Genomic DNA, 14967 nt, shown 5'->3' with positions numbered 1-14967 from the left:
AACAAACAAGTGCTGAAGACAAACCGTAAATGGTATCTAAAAAATTCTTTCAGTCTAAGCGAGAGCTATCCTTTGTCTCCAATTGGGGTAACTTTCATGGCTGTAGCTCATTCACAGCCTTAATGGGAAGGAGGAATAAAAAGGTTTAAGAAATCCTGCTGGTCTCATTGAAAAACATGCAGCACAATGGTAGAGCAGAACTCTCAAAAGCAAAACTTTCCCTCCGAACAAACGAGCGGTGAGCCAAAACCGTATTAGGTATTCAAAAAATTCTTTCACCGTGAGCATCAGCCATCTTTGGACTACAACTGGTGTAACTTTCATATTTCTACAATATTTTGTCTAGGCGTGGTGACGATGTAAAAAAGTGTATAATTGTCAAAATCTTGATTTTGGGGTTCGGACAGATTTGTTACCCCCGAACAAACCTTTTTCCTAGCTAAACGAAAAAAAGATATCGACACACTTCCTTCAATGTGAGTGCTAGGAAGGTCTGAGGAACAACTTGCACAAGGCTCGTGTTGCTACGTCAAACGGATCCCGAATGGGAGCGATACGAAAAAGTCTGTTTTTTTTTAATTTTCAGTTCGGATTTTCAGAGACCTCTCATTGGATTTCTATTGGAGAAGTGTGGACCTCTTCGTGGTCTGGGCCAAACTGTCGGAAAACCGTAAATGCCACACAGATGAGGGTTACATTTCCTGAATCCTGACAAAAATCCCTACGTTTTGATGTATAATTTATTTCAATTGAGTTAAAAATGAGGGAGTGAGAAGAATTTGTTCGGAAAAACCAGAACAGCTCAAAAGCTAGAGCACGCACTCTAGCAGTTGAAGAATTCCGTCCATAGACTTCCATTATAAATCTGAAAATCTTAAAATTTTCTTTTAAAGTTTGAAGCTTCACTGAAGCAAAATTGTAAAAGTTAGCAGAAAGCCGAGTTAAACGGTAATAGCAGAAAGATACGGAAACATTTTAAAAGTTGAATGGTGTTTCTAGCTGAAAGTATGCTGAAGTAGTTAAAGGTCAAAGATGATGAAGGTTTAGCTGAATTATGCTGAAATCTAAGAATTCTACATGCATTTCAATGGGACAAAAAAAAAAATGCAGAAAAAGCTGAATATCGCGAAAACTACAAAAAATATCTTTACCAAAAGACATAGCAGAATTCTCCTGAACAAGCTGAACGTTTTGATACCAAAATTGTTGAAATCAGTTGAAAACTGCGGGACTAGTTAGAGTCAGAAAAATTAAAAGTGAAAAACAATAATTGATAATAAAGAAAAACAGAAACAATAATTGATAATAAAGAAAAACAGAAAAACAATAAGTGGGAATGCTTAAGCATTCCCACTTGATTATTTTTGAACCAATAGTGCGATGGTGAACTAACCAATAGCATGCAGATGTTTAACTTATCTAACTTTGTATGAAAAAGTTTTTACTTCTACTTTCATGCCTGGGTCTGCATGCTATGCTAGCTGCAACTCTCGTCACCTCTCTGTGTGGCAGCAAACCCAGTTTAATCGTATTTCTGCCGCCCAAAGTGCTGGAGTGATAAATTCAGTGTCTTACTCTTGATAAATGTAATGTGACTTAAAATGAGCACCTCTAGGATTTGAAAATTGTGTTTTTGTTAAATTGCAATTATATAGCAAATGCAATTAATTGTCAAGCCCTAGTTATGCATAAAGTATTTTAATGAGGTGCCAGAGAATATTAAACCTTGCCTTTTGTTTTATGTAGTAGAAATCTCTGCTGAACGCATGGCTAGTTTGTTTTAAAACTTTGAGAATTAAAAATCTTTCTGCACAGTTGATTGGATTATATTTTTGAAGATTTTCTGTGAAAATAAAATGAGCTTTGTTTCCTTGTGCTGCTGCAATCAAAAATTGAAAACAAATGTTTGTCAGGAATCTGTTTCATTTTTAATTGAAAGTTAAATTGACTGGGAAATGTTTGCTGTCAGTGTAGTTTGTAGGGAACAATTGATGGTGGCCATAATTGAGTTTTGGCTCATCAGAAATCTAAATTGGACTAGAAAATTGCAGTTTGTGCATTTCAGGTCGTTCTATGTGTCCAAATAACAACGAGGTGCGATATTTGCATTGAAATGGCTTCAATATGACTGATGCAACAAACATCAGATTTAGTTTGATCAGTATGGATGTTTTGGCCTTTATTAGTCCACATATGAATTGCCTGTTGCTGAGTCACACTCTCACTCTGATGCAGGTTATTTGCATGACAATTGCCATTGCTTACATTATGTGTTTCTTTGCAGATGGAATAGGAATCAACCCTGCCCAGACTGCAGGTGAGCTATGATGTTGTTTTCTTCCTCTTGCTTCAGATCTTCGAAAAGCTATTTTTTTTCTTCTGATAAAACAAAACACATAGCAGATATAGGTTTTTATTGTTTCACATTTAAAAGCTCTGTGATGAATTATGAGCTTTCTAAATCAATAGTTTTTGTAAGCCCAATAACTTCCTGGGCTTTTTGTTTAATCTTTTTGGGGAAATTACAGTGATGATGAAAAACTTTTAATGGGTATTTGCTCACAAACACATTAATAGAGGGGAGAAAAATTAACAAGCTCTTTCTGTGGTTAGACAAAGAAAAAAGGGTTTTGCTAAAGGCTTCATTGTTTTTGGCTCTGGCCTAATATTACCCGAAGTTGGTGTTAAAGAAGGTTTATAACAGACAAATTCTGTTTTATGTTTAAATAAACAACTAAACTCAAGTTGAATTTCCATGGTGTTGGTGCTCCCCCTTTTTTTCTTAATTAGTTTCCAATGAAAAGCTCTAATTACCAACATTTTCTTGTTTTCTTTTTTTTTTTTTTTCTTTTCATTTATCTTCTAGTGGAAATAAAATGTTTGGGTTTTATTTTTTTCAAATTTTAATTTATGAACCAAAGCAAAAAAATTCTCAGACGTTTTAAAGAGTTTACAAAATAAGGAGTATTGATAATGATGAATTTACAGTATAGGTCTGATCTGAAGGATTACGTTTATAAAGTCCTGCAAACCTAATGGTATGCTTAAAGCTGATCTACTAGCCTGGTGCACAATTACCGTATTTTCACGACTATAAGGCGAACTTAAACGTCTTTTTTTTCCCTCAAAATGTGCAGTGCGCCCTATGGTGCGGTGCGCCCTATGTGTGTTGTAACTGCGACTTTTGAGACCACCTCATTGAGGAGATGATGAAAGAGTGGCTGAATGTAAGGAGACCAGGTGTTTTTTTTTTCCACTCATCACCATCGCTGTTAATATGTAACTCCATGCGTGCCCATCTCACAGCTGATGTGAAAAACATGGGGAAACAAATTAACCCTGTGCTCGCTGTTCAACCGCTCGACATCGGCGTGAACCGGACCCAGCAGGTGCAGCAGAAGCAGCGAGTTTACATGCAAAGTCAATGGTTGACGCGCGTATAGGTGCAGCAAAAGGTCCTGCAGCGCGTTTTGAGCAGCAGGAGCGTTCAAGCATCTGCCAACGCGCTGCTGCTGCTCGAGATGGAAAAATTGAAGTTTTGCTGCTGGACGCGCCGCATCAACCAATCAGAGAAGCTGATCTGGGAGCTGACAGCGAGACAGACACAGCGCTCTGATGACATTAACGCAAATGAAAAAGGCTGGATGGATGAGGAGATGATGAAAGGCAGGGGTATGTGAGGAGACCAGGTGCTTTTTTCCACGCATCACCATCGCTGCGTGCCCATCTCACAGCCGATGTGAAAAAAAAGGTGAATGAAATGGATACTGTGCTCGCCGTTATCCCGGGGGTCTGACAAAGGAGCTTCAACCGCTCGACATCGGTGTGAAGCGGCCGTTCAAAGTAAGGCTGCGAGCGGCGTGGGAGCGATGGATGACCGACGGAGACCACAGTTTCAGGATAAGTGGAAGGCAGCGCCGGGCAAGTTACGCCACAATTTGCGGATGGATTGTTGATGCTGGGACTAACGTGTCTGCTGGCTCTGTTGTTCAAGCTTTTGCAAAAGCCGGCATTATTTCTGAGGAGCTGCGCTGCACGGAAAGTGACTCTGCCAGCGAAAAATGGGAAATGGGCATGTCTGATTTAGCGCAGCTGTTTTATTCAGAAACAGAGGATGATGACTTTGATGGGTTTGATTAATACTTTGTAATAAATACATGAATAAAGCACAAACATACTCAGTTTTGCTCCCGCTCTATTTTTCTACCTGAAAACTTAATTCAACAGCAGCCTCTGGGCGGGTCTCCTCCTCTTCACCGCGGTGGCTGGCAGGTGTTTTTTCATCTAAATAATCTAAATCTTGCAGCTCTATTTGCTGTGATCAGTGGGAATAAAGTAGTTTTAATATGTTTTTAAGTGAGAAAGTCCACCTGAAAACTTAATAATTGCAGTCAGTTCATCCAGATTATCTATTTCTGTCGGAGGCGCTCAGACCCCCACATACAGTTGTGTTCGAAATAATAGCAGTGCCTCAACAGCAGCAAGAAAATCACTTGTTTTATTAACATTTCAAACTCTATACCCCAGATAAGTTTCTGGGGGGTAAAATAAAGGTATAGAAAACCAACAAACCCAACAGGACAGCCATGCATACTGTGGATTCTGTGAAATTGAATGATTAACTGAAAAGGGTGTGTTCAAAAAAATAGCAGTGGTGAGTTCAATTAGAGAGGGCATCAATTAGGGAGGGTTTTCTGGGAAAAAAGGGTGTTAACAGGTGATCCGTATTTAAGGATCAAGACAACTGGCATGCTGGCTGTGCATTTGTCCTGAAAAAACAAGGAAAATGGGTCGTTCAAGACACTGTTCTGAAGATGAGCGTTTCCTAATAAAAAAATTGATTAAAGAAGGGAAAACATACAAAGAGGTGCAGAAAATAAAAAAAAAACTGAAAAACGAGGAAGAAAAAGAAAGACAACCCCTCGAATGGACAGAAGAATAGCCAAACTGGCGAAGACTCAGCCAATGATGGGATCCAAGAGGATCAAGCAAGACCTTCAGTTGACAGTGAGTACTGTGACAATCAGAAGACGTCTTACTGAGGTTAACCTTCCAGCAAGAAGCCCCCGCAAAGTCCCACTGCTGAGAAAAAGACATGTGCAGAAGCGTTTACAATTTGCCAAAGAGCACATTGACTGGCCTGAAAAGAAATGGCATAATATCTTGTGGACAGATGAAAGCAAGATTGTTCTTTTTGGGTCTAAGGGTCACAGGCAGTATGTCAGACGCCCTGCAAACACAGAATTCAAGCCACAGTACTCACTGAAGACCATTAAGCATGGTGGTGCAAGCATCATGATATGGGGATGTTTTTCATACTATGGTGTTGGTCCGATTCACCGCATACAAGGGATCATGGATCAGTTCCAGTACATCAGGATCCTGGAAGAGGTCATGCTGCCATATGCTGAGGAGGAAATGCCTTTGAGGTGGACCTTTCAACAGGATAATGACCCCAAACACACCAGCAAGCGAGCAAAAGCATGGTTCCAGATGAACAAGATTCAACTGATGGAGTGGCCAGCACAATCCCCGGACCTTAATCCCATTGAAAACTTGTGGGCTGACATAAAAAGTGCAGTGCATGAGGCAAAACCAAGAAACGCTGAGGAATTGTGGAATACAGTGCAATTATCCTGGGCTGCAATACCTGTGGAACGATGCCAGAAGTTGGTTGACTCCATGCACCACAGATGTGAAGCAGTCATCAGAAACCGTGGTTTTGCAACAAAATATTAGTTTAGGATACTCAGCTAGGTTCACTTATCAAGAATTTCTTTGTTTGTACAGTACATTTTTGAGTTTCCAAGGAAAGATGGCAACACTGCTATTCTTTTGAACATGCCATTTCTTACTTTATTTGAAATATTATTATTATTATTTAAGTTTTGATGACTTTGCGCAATTGTTTTGCTTTGGAATAGAATGTACTGTGTCCCCAATGTATCTGTGTTCATTAAAGTACAATTTCTTTGAAGAATTTTGACATTTACTCACTTTTCTAAAGGCACTGCTATTATTTCGAACACAACTGTACCAGCGGTGCGCCGACAGGAGAAATCCTTTCATCAGCAGCCTCTAGGCTGGGCAGCCTCCGGGTTCACGCGGTGGATGGCAGGTGTTTTTCATCTAAATAATTTAAACTGCAGGCACCCATAAAAGCGAACACAGTCCGTCGGCAGGTTTCAGGATTTTAAGTTAATTTAGGAGTGATCGCAGCGCTGTGTCATCTGCGATGTGTCTGTCTCACGGCCAGCTCCCAGGTTTGATTAATAGTTTGTAATAAATACATGAATAAAGCACAGTCATACTCAGTTTTGCCCCCGCTGTATTTTTAAATACGCAGTAGAGGTATTTAAAGGTAGTAGAGGACATGTACCTGTATATAAAATACGTGCCCTATAGTCCGGTGCGCCTTATGTGTGTGTTAAATACAGAAATGGGACACATAACTGAGACTGCGCCTTTTAGTACGGAGCGCCTTATGGTCGTGAAAATACGGTAGTTGCATTTCTAAAAGAAGCTAAACTGTTGGTGTAAAGTTTAAGCTTTGTTTTTGTCTTGATGAATATTTAAAAACATTTGCCAATAATTAAAACACTGACATTTAGGGGAGGAGGATATGTAAATGTAATTCCAGCATGATTAGCATTAATCAGAGAAGCAGCAAATAACTCCATAGTAGCACTGAATGACCTGCAGAGATCCACCGCTCAGATAATCGGTCATTAGGACACCTACTGCTTGTGGAATCGAACAAAATTGGTCTTGATGAAGAGTCACAAGATACATTGTTTAAGGCCAAAATTATTCCTTTTTATAATTTGTCTGAAGTCATGTTGGAGACACTCAATCATGTAACATGTCTTTTTGGTCACATTATTTTCAGTCTTTCTAAGTGTTCCATCATTTAAGACCAGGCCAGGTTCATTATTTTTTAAATGTTTCTTTTTATCACCCTTGAAGCGCGATTGGATTGCTAAGCACATTTTGTGGTCACACAAAGAAATATGCGCATTACTAAAGGTTTCCTTGAGGTTGGATCTGGTTTAACATCACTCCAAGTTCGCTTTAAAGAAAATTTTATTGCAGACAAATTGTTTTTTTCTGTTTTTTTTTTCTGTTTAAATAAAAGCACACTAAATTCAAGTTGAAAATCCATCACATGTTTTAGAAGCTTTTCCCTCATTTTTTTCTTTTTGTTTCACATTAGAAGCTCTACTTACCAACATTTTTCTATTATTTTTCTCAAGGCATGCACAGCTGAATGCACTAATAAATTGGGGAAAATATTATTGTATTGGATGATACATAAAAAATGCTGATATATAAAATAAATAAACAAATCGATGTGTCTGGTCTTAATAAAACAAAAAATGAAAGAGCTAAACAGTTGTGAATGGCCAGAACTTTTTCTCTTATGATTGTTTTGTCTACAAAAAAAAAAAAAAAGGAAAGATCTGACTGCTTTCTGTTGCACCTATACTTGCTGCTGATGAAGACTTTGCAGTGGGGGATGGACTGCTCAGATGGTTCATTTTAAAATATTCTCAGATTGCTGGAAGAGTTGACAAGCTCCTGCTCAGCCTGACACAAAACAGACTTGTTTTTTTTTCCTGTATACTCCGTTATCCTGAAAGGCAGTCATTATGCTTTCATTTAAACTCATTCTGTTCTCTGCTTCGCATCTCACTGCTTTGCACCAAACTCTCAGATCAAATCGTTTGAGGCAAAAATGCTCTAAGTTAAATCTACATCAACAGTGCTTCATATTTGTGAGAAGCTACAGTCTGAGTTGATAAATACTCAAGTCAGAAATGGGTTAAATGTGAGCTGCCTTGCTGCTATGAAGGTGACATCTTCCCTACAGAGATCCATCAGTACAATGGGAGACTTCAATCTTTCAAAATAACAGTTTTATAGATGGTGGCTCCAGTATTGGCCTTCCTCCACTCACAATACATCTTTCACTGAAAATATGTGGCCCATCAGGAGGAGGTTACCTCATACATCTCTGCAGAAATATGTTCTTTTCTAAAGGAAATAATGCATTTTGTTTCATAACTCTGTAAAATAAGCTTCTGTTTGCTTAAAAATTAAGTCTTTCATGTTTCAGTTAAACCTGCCTTGAAAAGTAGAAACATGTATGGTGACTCGTGATCTTAAAGGAGGGTACCCAGTAGAATTTAAATGTAATTTGCGTAGACGTATCTCTGTCACAGGAGTATAGGTTTCAATCCGTTTAGTTTAAATTCACTTGAGCTTCATATACTATTGTTATACCCAAATGAATCATATGCTCTGTCTCAGCCTCCAAGGTGTTTCCCATAGGTTCATCCTCCTTCTTCAAATAATCATTCTTATCAAACAGTCCTTACACATGACTGGGTTTTCTGCATAGAGCAGGATGAGATAACTGCTTCCACCTGAGGCAGAATGTCTGATCTGTTAGTAACAAAAAAGGTATGGTGTGCTGGGCTTTCACAACAGCTTTTTATCCACACTACACTCTTAAGTGCACTGCCAAGAATAGCATCAGTTCAGACACCTTTGTCACATTGACTTTTTTCACCTCCGCAGCCGCTTTGCTTCTTGTTCGCACAACTGAGTACACAGCTGAAATTGATCGAATGTAATTTTAGCCTCTGTTTCTCACACGCTTATCTCATATCAGCCTCGCATATCTGCACTCGGCTGCTTCTCTGAGGCATAGCAAGAGGTCTCACATTAGGGTTGGATCAGTGGGGAAATGTGCATGTGCAAAATGTCTGCATTTTTCACCGCACTGTCTGTTTAGATGTACGGTTTCATCGATGATGTTAATAGATGGAATTATTGAATTAGTTTTCTTGTTGGTTTCTCATAGTAATTCAGTCTATATTATGATTTGTGGTGTACAGTGCTTGGCAAAGGTATTTATATTTAAAATGTATTTATATTATATCATGTTACAACATCTTTAATGTGTTTTAATGGGATTTAGTTCAAGATTGACAAGTCAGGATAAAATTATACGTTTAGATTTCGAACAAATGTTCACAGATCCTATTCTATAGTCAGGCATTTATTTACCGTATTTATTCTCTGTTAAAGTGGTAGCTCATAAGAAAATCCAATATATTTAGAAGTCCTCTGCTAAAGATTAAATAGAAGCTGTGGGAGGGATTTTAATCTCTTATAAAGTGAGCAAACAACCTCGCCAAGACCAAGCAGCTCAGTAGACTGGTCAGGTTGATGATGAGCTGCAGAGATCTGCTTTCCCACCTGGGAGAATCTGTCCCTCTTGTCTTTGTGAAAAAAAATTAAAGTCATAAGACTTTCAGTTTACAATTTTACCACAGTTCGTATAAAAAAAAATACTGTGGTCAAAAAGAGAAGCAGGACAGCAGCTATAAAAAATAACAAAAACTGAAGCTGTAATGATATGGATTAGTGCAGCAGTTCCAAAAGTGAGGGTTGTTGGCACTCTGGTTGGTCTACTCATCAAAATGTGACCCCTGAAGTGTATGGAGGCCAAAAGCATCAAAGAGGATACAAAACAGATAAATGTTAATATCTAATAAAATTAATAACTGCACCATGAGATGTACCACATTGTAATTATTATTTTGAATGTTTTTGCCTCATTTAATATAAATTTTAAGTATTTCAAAGCTATATTTAACAGAAAAATCTATTTAAAATCCAAGACATGTTTTTGTTTTTTTCGACTTTTCCCCCTATGATGGTGATGCTAGTCTCCATTACTACTGGTAAATGTCAGGCTGAAGTGTTGGGTAACCCCTTGTTAAGGATAACCTAACATATAGTTTTTAGTCCACCATATGTATTATTACTGCTTATAACTTGGACAGACCAGACCTAAATGTCGTTGAGGATTTATGTCTAAAGTTCTTTGTCTCCATTCTTACTCTCACTCACGCATTTGACCTGGCTTGACCTATGTTCCAATCAATAATGGGATACAATCTTTTTCTTTAGATGTGCAAAGTTGGTAAACGCATACCACAAAAATATTTGCAATGAAAGTTGGCTTATAAAAACATTTGACTGAATGAAGAATCATGGAAAAAAACTACTCGTTTGTTTTTGTTTTTTTGTTGTGTCCATTGTGTTTTTCAGGTAACATACCCTTAGAATAATAAATTGAAGAGAACAAAGGTTGCTTATAATTGTTGCCCTGACTGTATATCCACATAAAGCATCATATAAGTCCATTGCATCGAAAGTTGTCATGTGGTGACATCTGAAAAAGTTCAAGATTTTCTGGGACCTGTATGTAATTAACATGAATATTTTGAATTCAACTAAGTTGTCTATACCCCACTGGGGTAAATATTTGGAAAGAAATGTATAGGTCTCAACTATATTGTCTTATTACAATAAAAAAATTAAAGTGTAAATGAAAATGTAGTATAGTTTACAAAAGATTGACATGTTCCTGTTTGTTTTAGGGACTTTATAAAAGACTGTGATCCTCACAGCTTTCCCTTTTTTGTTGCAGGGAATGTGTTTCTAAAGCACGGCTCGGAGCTTCGTCTCATTCCCAGAGACAGAGTGGGAGGACGAGGAGACTGACTTATGCAGCATCTCCCTGTTGATGGCATAATGACTCACACCACAGAAACACACAACACTTTCGACCCAGGAAACACCTCAGCATGTTTCATATTTATTTTTTCTGGCCCACACAACTGACAGTGACTCACACGAGACTATGCATATTTAAAGTCACGGGTGACACACAGAGTTAAGGAGTCCCTAAATAGATGTTATCAGATAGAAGCAGAGGTTTGGATTGGTGGCTAGAGAAATACCCACAGAGGCTGAGTAATAATTGTAAACATAAGACAGCATCTTTGGGTTTAGCAAGGTTAAAGGAAAAACCGAGTTGATATTAACTTTTGCATCATTTCTCATGTCAAATAAAGTAACATAACAGCAACAGAACATCCTCTTTTATTGTTGACTTTACCTGCATTGTAAATATGGCTGTTTCATTTTGTCAATAAAGGCATGAGGTGCTTTCATTGAATGTTGCTTTTCTAATGAAGACAGCCTCTTCATGTTATATCTTTTTTCCCCCCATAAATCTCATGTTCCTCATATTTCAAACAACTTCCATTATAGATGTCCTCCGGACTCTTGGTTTGGACCAGGTGGAAACATCATAAAAGCATTTTAACCCATTAAATTGAACTCTGCAAACACGTGGCTCTCTGCTGCCCTCTGTCTTCTGAACTTTAATCAACTGTGTTTAAACTGGTGTTATATATTTTTTTTATTTAAAGATATGGGCTCTGCAGACGCCTCATGGATTAAAATTACAGAGAAATTACTGTGCTCTAGGAATAATGCATTATGAGAAGTTAGGTTTTAATTTAGAACAATTTGATCTGTAGGTGCCAAGGAAAAGACTTAGGCAGGTAAAAAAAAAAACAGGATCATATCCACAGGCTATAGATTGTCATAAAAGCAGCATAATTTTACTTTTATAGCAGGATTTATGAAAATGGTTCATGCTAAATAGAGCAAGCACAGCTCCACAATGATTGCATAAAAAATACTTTTCTTATAAAAACCTGAGCCGCTCTCACTTTGCCTAACTATGAAAAAGGCTGTTGCTCATCTCTGCATGAATCCTTCATCTATACCCACTTTATTCTCTTCTTATTTACCCAGCCTTCTCAGTGGTCCCTGGTTTGGTTTGTCTGTCACAGACACCAGTCGAAATCATTCGTTTTTTAATAAACTATCATTATTTATCTTAGAAAATAGGATAGACACACTTCAGTAAAGAAGGTGCTGCAGAGAATAGTGATAAAAGCTCAATGCTGCTTCTCGCTACTCGTTAGGATGTAGACTCAGTTGGGGGGAGGAGCAGGAGGGCCATAGCAAATGGATTTTCTCATTTATTTTAATCAAAGTCACTGCAAGGCAAATTCATCAGAAATCTACTTATGAAATGGCAAAAAGCCAGAGTGTCTTGGATGTAGCAGATGTTATCATTGCAGTTACTGGGCTGATGTTTTAGTACCAAGAAATGACTACTAACTACTTAGTACTACAGAATGATGCTGGTTTTGTCTCAAGCATAATTTAGAAACCAGAGGGATGGACATAGACACAATCTGTCTGAAAACCCCAAACAGCTAGATACTGACATGCTGATGGTAGCAGTATGGATTGATTGCAGTGATTCAGAGAATAAAGTCCACTTTCCACCAAATGGCTCTTTTCACAGATTATTTTGTGCCCTTTTCCTCTCTCCATTGTGTCTCCCCGGCTTTATAAATGTCAGCATGCACTCTGACGGTGAACTTTGGCCTCCTATAAAAGGAAGCCAATCTAAAATGAGATCTCAAGATATTTCTTGGACTTGATGATAAAACCCCTGCTTTTAGCCACAGGTCAGTGAGCCACAAAAAGAAAAGCATATCAGGTTTTAGAAACAGACTTCCTCTGGTGGTTCCAGTGACTAGATTTCAGTTTTCTCTCACAGAAATCATATAATATGAAACTAAGTAAAGCTTTCCACATGAATACAGTTGGAGGTTATTATAATCAAACAACTACTTTCAGTGTTTTTCTCAATGGCCTTACTCTGCCCTCTTCTGTCATGAATTCAGTACAGCAGCTATAGGAATATACTGTGATGTGGGGTACTTCTCACTGCTGGATATCATAAAATGCTGCAGTTTTTACCTATTTACCAGGGTGAAGAACACTGGCTACTTATCTCTACCAGAAGTTAGAATCCTTTTTTTTTAAATAAAAGTATCGGGTCCCTTCAGGCAGCAATTAGATAAACCCTCTCACACAATCCTAAAATGTCTGAAATGTGATTTAAGTGTTTTCCAGTTCTGAGAAAAGAAAAAAATTTTAGAAAAACTTTTTTTTTTTTTATTTTTTTATTTCAGTTCTTATCCTTTTGTGTATTCTTTTTTGTTCCATTATTTCTTGTGTTTCCTTCCTTCCTTCCTTCCTTCCTTCCTTCCTTCCTTCCTTCCTTCCTTCCTTCCTTCCTTCCTTCCTTCCTTCCTTCCTTCCTTCCTTCCTTCCTTCCTTCCTTCCTTCCTTCCTTCCTTCCTTCCTTCCTTCCTTCCTTCTATCCATCCATCCATCTTGGACCTATATGGAAGGAAGGAAAAAAATATGAATTAATTTTCATGAAAATTTTTAAAATAATAATAAGGTTTAAAAGGAAGATCCCATTAGAATTTTGTTTCCAAAAAGTACAACAGGTCTTCAGGATATCCCGATTTCTGTTAACCTTGCTGTGTTTCTTGTAGATAACAATTCTGCTGTAGTTTTTTTTTAAGGTTCTCAACCATGCGCTGTCTGATAAAAGTCCTAAATTCACCTGATATGTTTAGCCATTAAGAAAAAAAAAAGCATCTCTGGGGATTTGTACTAATCTATATTATTACTGCTATTAGTTCTTAAAGCTCTTAAAGGGCTTCTGACATCAAATCTTTGCTTTTAGATTTTACACAATGTTTTCTTCTGTAAATTATGTATTTTCATTCTAGAATTGAGAAAGAATAAATCCAGGACAGTTAGTCCTGCAGCGTCTTTGTTTAGTTTTTTAATTTCAAAAGTGGCAACCAAAGCATAGCACTTGGTATGGTATTAAAGTAGTTATTTTAATTGACTGAATAAGTACACTTATATAGCCCTGAGCAGCTTTGTAAGCACTTATCATTGGCATTTATGCCATATATTGTTAAGTTTTTATTGAGTAATATGAACCTTTTGGTTCAGGGCTGCCTTAGAAAGGCACTCGAGATATATTTAAACTATGAGAATTGGTTATACAGAAATACTGGTTTAGTTGATTAGACTTTAATTGGACAACAGCTTTCTCTAACTCATCCAGAGTCCAAGTTTTACATAAAAATACTAAATGTGCATCCAATCATTAAAATCTTATTATTATTAAAAGTTTTTGAGTGTTGCTGTGGTGTGTAAAGCGCATTAGCCACATACCAGTTGTCACAGGCTCTAGTCCCAACCTACTGACCTTTGCCGAATGTCTCATGCAACCCACTTTCCTGTCTTCAAACTTTCAAAAAATAACAAAATAAAGGCCACTAGAGTCTAATAAAAAAAATCTTAAAAGATATCGAATTCTCTTTGACCAAACAAGCTAAAACCATTGAACTTCTCTGCAGTGACCATGTCTGTCTCCAACTGATAGTTTGCTCTTAGCAGGCATATAAAGTAACTGTTTTGCAGCATTTATTGAGTTCTCTATTACTCAGAGCAACAGGAAAGTCCAAGTAACACTGAATATCTAAAAAAAGGATTTGTAGATTGAAAGAAGTGGGGAAAAGTATTTTTTTTTAAAACAGTAGATTCTAAAATAATCGGTCTCGAAACTGTTGTCTCAGTTCATAGGAAATCGGTAAGGATACTGAAGAACAAGCCAGGAACATCCCTCTCACTCTGAGTTTTACATTGCCATGCATTGACTGGATACCATCTCGTTTTATTCAAAATGTAAATCTACCAACATGAATAGGCCAAGTTCCTTCTGCTGCAAATAGTTTATTGACAGGGGAGACAAAGATTGAGCTGCATATGGCAACAATGCTTTGAGTTGTTTATTATTTTATACTGGGATTAATATTCAACAACTGTACAAACTGAATTGAATGAACTTCCTCTTTGACTAAAGGAAGATTCTTTAACTCTTCTAAAAACATCAAGACAAGCCAAGAAAAGTTATCAAAAACACATCAGACTTATGTTATAATACACTGTCATTCTGGAATGGCTTTACAAACCCCCAATTTTCTTAAAAAAAAATTTTTGTACTATTTTCACCACAGGTTTATGGCAGGGAAGTAGCCGATTTAGGCAAGATTTACTGTAGTGGTACAATAGTAGTCTTAATTGTGCCTAATGCTTGATCATAGCTGAAAAGATCACGTAGTTTCTTTGTATCATTACATTAAGAATATT

The 14967-nt window shown here is 37.5% G+C and overlaps 1 long non-coding RNA gene across 1 annotated transcript; it reads left to right on the top strand.

Moving 5' to 3' along the window:
* The first annotated feature begins 2239 nt into the window (after window positions 1-2239).
* LOC119783483 lies at window positions 2240-11214 on the top strand. The gene is made up of 2 exons (XR_005280803.1): window positions 2240-2317; window positions 10505-11214. It is a non-coding gene; the product is annotated as an uncharacterized LOC119783483 (long non-coding RNA).
* The last annotated feature ends 3753 nt before the right edge of the window (window positions 11215-14967 follow it).

The sequence above is a fragment of the Cyprinodon tularosa genome, unplaced genomic scaffold, assembly GCF_016077235.1.
Source record: "Cyprinodon tularosa strain WSP-4 unplaced genomic scaffold, ASM1607723v1 ctg205, whole genome shotgun sequence".
Classification (NCBI taxonomy): domain Eukaryota; kingdom Metazoa; phylum Chordata; class Actinopteri; order Cyprinodontiformes; family Cyprinodontidae; genus Cyprinodon; species Cyprinodon tularosa.
The sequence above is the reverse complement of the archived record's forward strand: the minus strand, read 5'-3'. Positions and strand labels throughout refer to the sequence as shown.